Consider the following 5,520-nt stretch of genomic DNA (forward strand, 5'->3'; position numbering starts at 1 on the left):
CCCTCCATGCTGTCTCAAAGGGTAAGAGATTCTTCTCTTTTACTGCTGTATAGTATTCCGTGGTCTAATGTACCACAGCTTTTTTATCCACTCATCTACTGATGGGCACTTGGGCTGTTTCCAGATCTTAGCTATTGTAAAATATGTTATGAACATAGGGCATTGAGCTTTCACTAAATATAGCTAAGAATTCAGAATTCAGAAAATGAATGCAGAGACAGAGAACAGCACTCTAGATCCTAATAATGATAGCAAAATCTTAGACTATGAATCTTTAAATGACCATCTCCTAGATCAGTGATGGCGAACCTATGACACGTGTGTCAGAGGTGACACGCGAACTCATTTTTTTGGTTGATTTTTCTTTGTTAAATGGCATTTAAATATATAAAATAAATATCAAAAATATAAATCTTTGTTTTACTATGGTTGCAAATATCAAAAAATTTCTATATGTGACACGGCACCAGAGTTAAGTTAGAGTTTTTCAAAATGCTGACACGCCGAGCTCAAAAGGTTCGCCATCACTGTCCTAGATGAATTTCTCAAACTCAAGAATTAATGAGTTGCCTGGCGGTGTGGCTGCTCAGTGGTTAAGTGTCGACCTATGGAACAGGAGGTCACTGGTTCAATTCATGGTCAGGGCATATGCCTGATTGGGGGGGCATGCAGGAAGCAGCTGATTCACGTTGATGTTTCTCTCTCATCTATGTTTCTAGCTCTCTCTCTCACCCTCTCCTGTCCTCTCTGAAATCAATTTAAAAAATATATTAAAAACAAAAATATTAAAAATTTTAAATCAATGAGTTAACAATAAATATAATGACAAAAAGGAAATGTATTCTCATCCAGTCAGTCATTCAAATAGAATAACTTCATTACACAATATTTTGCAAAAGAATCTGGACAATCTCATTTTGCTAACACACATATTACAGTATTCTTTAATCCTTTATGATGTTTATAAAGATAGTTTTACTTGATCTGATTCTTAAGTAGACAGATGCTTATGGTCTATACAAAGATGATAGGAAGTAAATAGATAATCTAGAAATTAAAATGTATTTAGGCCTGACAGGTGTGGCTTAGCAGTTGAGGGTCGACCTGTGAACCAGGAGATCACAAGATCACAGTTCAATTCCTGGTCAAGGTACATGCCCAGGTTGCAGGCTCGATTCCTAGTGTGGGAAGTGCAGGAGGCAGCCAATCAATGATTAGGGAGAATCATTGATGTTTCTATCTCTCTTTCCCTCTCCATTCCTCTCTCTCTAAAAAAAAAAAAAAAAAAAATCAATAAAAACCTATTTTTTAAAAAACCTATCCCTTATTAAAAAAATCCAAAATTATTTTTATTTGGATTGCTCATTTATAAAATTAAAAATACAAATATTTTGCAATTAGGGAACAAAGAAGATGGCTATCTTCTCTTCAAAAAAATTATAAATCTAAAGGCTTTAAAAAATTTCTTCAAGTCTTGTGTTTTGATGATGCAAGTGCAAGAAAAACCAGAAGAAACAATAAGCTAGGATATAGTAGTGATGTATTTGAAATCTGCAATCACTGTTTACAAGATGGGTATGTTTCAGGCTCATGCATCACAGGTAATAAGCAGGTCTAGTTGCATTTATTTATTTATTTATTTATTTATTGTATATTTTTATTGATTTCAGAAAGAAAGGGAGAGGGAGAGATAGATAAAAACATTAATGATGAGAGAGAATCATTGATCAGCTGCCTCCTGCACGCCCCCTACTGGGTATCGAGCCCGCAACCTGGGCATGTGCCCTTGACTGGAATTGAACCCGGGACCCTTCAGTCCACTTCCAGGCAGCAGGCCGACACTCTATCCACTGAGCCAAACCAGCCAGGGCTCTGGTTGTATTTAGAAGGCACTGCCCAGTTTGAATATACCTTCAAACCAGGAAAATACAGAATGAAAATTGGGGTTGGCTAAGTTTAGATATTTATTTAAATTTCCAATAAAATTGTTTTTCATTATTCCTTTACTCTTTTATCATCATAACAGTTTTACTGAATATCACTTTAATCTATGTAAATTATTCCTGAAATAACATAAAGATATAAATATTTTAAAGGGCCCATTGGACTCAGATGGTAAATAGTGAAGACTTTTTTCTGGTATACTGAAAGTTAAGAGGTTTTGATCTGAGGAAGAGTAGAGAAAGCCTGGGAATTTTCTTGAGCTCCTGAGAAAGGAGAGTCAGACTAAGAATTGGAGATAGGGCAGAATCTCAAAAAACAAACTTCTCTTGTATTCTAACCTAAATTATAGCCAGCCCTGGACCCAGGTACTTGAGATCCATCTGTGTTGTGAGGATGTTTGTTAAACATTTACCAACAGGCAACTGATTATAATTGTTTGCTTTCAATTACACCACCTTGTGTAGATTCTGGCACAAAATGATTGTTCCCTAAATATTTATGAATAAGCATGAAAACCTAAACAATATAAATTATCATCATCATCAACATTTTTAGGTATTTGAGATTGACTGAAAACATAAATCTGATGTAAGCCCCACCCCCTTCCAAAAAAAGTTCTTTTTAAAAGCAAATACTCCTAAGATCAGTTCTTCCTCAAACTGGCATTTTTCAAAATGCCAAAGAATATTTTAAAAAGTGAGAGAGAAAAATAATAAATAAATAAATAAATAAATAAATAAATAAATAGTGAGGGAGAGTTCTATGGTCAAATAAACTCAGGAAACACCAGTTAAATTATGTGAAATAGATCTCTTGTCAGGGATTTTAATACATTAATATTCATTGTGGATCTTTAAGAGCGGGCTCTTAGTACATTTCCCAAAGATATCTGTCCTTGGAACTTTTTTTCTAGGACTATCTGGGGGCAAGTATTCTAAACACCCTATGACTTTATCTTCATTCATTAATTACCTTAAGTACTAGTTAATGTGTAACAGCCAGTAATTTCCTTCCTACTTCTGAACCCACAGATGTTTCTAAACTGGAGATTCCAGTAATACACAGTCAGTTGAAGCATGATAATGGACATTCCTTAAAATTTTATGTGGTCACCACCAGATAGAGTTTTCACCTCTACTTTTTGTGTTGTTATTGGCTTAATTCGTTCTCTAGTATAAATGAAGCTCCTGCATTATATATATATATATGACAGAGATGCTAATTGACCATACCTTCGCTATGCCCTAAGCCACGCCCACCAGCCAATCAGAGTGACTATATGCAAATTAACCCACCCAAGATGGTGGCTGGCAGCCACGGAGCTGGAGCAAGCAGGAGGCTTGGTTGCCCGGGCGATGGAGGAAGCCAAGCTTCCCGCCTCCTCTGAGCCGGCTGTGGCCCCCACTCATGGCAACAAAGTTTCAATTATAGAAGACAAATAAATCCCAGATACCTGCTTCCAGCCAGCCACCACTGGGAGCTTGGGTGGCTGGGGGCTGTGGCCAGCCTGCAAACAGCCATCAGCCCCTCACCCAGGCTGGCCACACCTTCATGGGATGAGGGTCCCCGCTGGGGGGCTTAGCCAGCCTAAAAATGGCCTTCAGCCCCTCACCCAGACTGGCCAGACACCCCAGCAGGACCCCCCACCCTGAAGGGGCTATGGCCAGCCTGCAAACGGCCTTCAGCCCCTCACCCAGGATGGCCAGGCACCCCAGTGGGGACCCCCAAACTGAAGGGGCTGTGGCCAGCCTGCAAACAGCCATCAGCCCCTCACCCAGGCTGGCCAAGCACTCCTATATAATAAAAGGGTAATATGCAAATTGACCCTAACAGCAGAACGACTGGGAATGACTCGTCACACTGGGAATGACTGACACACACTCACCACCAGGGGGCAGATGCTCAATGCAGGAGCTGCCCCCTGGTGGTCAGTGCGCTCCCACAGGGGGAGCTCTGCTCAGCCACAAGCCAGGCTGACAGCTGCCAGTACAGCGGTGGTGGTGGGAGCCTCTCCTGCCTCCTCAGCAGTGCTAAGTATGTCCAACTGCAGCTTAGGCCTGCTCCCCGCTGGCAAGTGGACATCCCCCGAGGGCTCCCAGGCTGCCAGAGGGATGTCTGATTGCCAGCTTAGGCCCAATCCCCTGGGGAGCGGGCCTAAGCCAGCAGGTGGTCATCCCCCAAGGGGTCCCAGACTGTGAGAGGGCACAGGCCAGGCTGAGGGACTCCCCCAAGTGCACAAATTTTTGTGCACCGTGCCTCTAGTGTGTGTGTGTGTAATTAGAGGCCTGATGCACGAAATTCATGCAAGAGTAGGCTTTCCTTCCCCCAGCTGCCGGCACTGGCTTCCCTCTGGCACCTGGGCCCAGGCTTCCCTCGCAGCCCCAGCTTCATCCGGAAGGTCATCCAGAAGGATGTCTGGTCTAATTAGCATATTATGCTTTTATCATTATAGATAATTAATTTCAGAGAGGAAGGGAAAGGGAGAGAGAGATAGAAATATCAATGATAAGAGAGAATCATTGATCGGCTGCCTCCTGCACTCGCCACACTGGGGATCGAGCCCACAACCCAAGCATGTTCCCCGACCGGGAATCAAACCATGACCTCCTGATTCATAGGTCGATGCTCAACCACTGAGCCATGCTGGCCAGGCCACTTGCAGTTTTTTCAACATGGGTTCTCTTCCATTTGTTAAGATGGTGACTTTATAAGGCACTGGCCAACTGTTTTTGGAGTACTCACTGGAAAAAGCAGTACTCAGATTCTGACTTTGAATTTTCAGCATTAATAGTGTGTTAAGTCCATATACATAGCATAATATCATTCTGATGTAGTCACACAATGACTACAATCATATTAGATAGAATAATAATAAATAAGGCTAATTAACAAATAACACGAGAGTTATAGATTTACTAGAGTCCTGGTACACGAATTTGTGCACAAGTGGGGTCCCTTGGCCTGGCCGGCAATCAGGGCCAATTGGGTTGTCTCACCCAGTATGAGGGCAGGGACCACGGGAGGTTGGCCAGCCATGGGAGGTTGGCTGTGGGAGTGTACTGACCACCAGGGGCAGCTCCTGCGTTGAGCATCTGCCCCTTGGTGGTCAGTGCACGTCATAGCAACCGACTGGTCATTCAGTCATTTGGTTGTTCTGTTGCTTAGGCTTTTATATATGCACCTTAGTAATCATTTAGTCCAATCCCTATATGTAACGAATGTGAAGATAAGAGGTTACTTACGTAGCATATTCAAAGTCAGGGTGCTGGAGACCATTTAAAACTTACACACAATTTTTATTTCATGCCTGTCTTTTCCCCTTTAATGCTGACAAGACTTGGCATTAAAATTTTTAGTTCTTGTTGGAATCTCCAGTTTAGAAATTAAACAAATGAAATAATTTGATCTGTTCTTAAACCATTTATAGTGGGCCAAAGAAATACAACATGGTTATTTACTGACAGCTTTTTTTCCTTTTCTTTTTGTCTAATGTGTATTTGATTTATAAAGAACATAAGAATTATTGAACTCTACATGGCAAAGAAGGAAACTCCTACTTTAAAAGGAAGAAGCTAG

Source organism: Myotis brandtii, unplaced genomic scaffold, assembly GCF_000412655.1.
Source record: "Myotis brandtii unplaced genomic scaffold, ASM41265v1 scaffold479, whole genome shotgun sequence".
Classification (NCBI taxonomy): domain Eukaryota; kingdom Metazoa; phylum Chordata; class Mammalia; order Chiroptera; family Vespertilionidae; genus Myotis; species Myotis brandtii.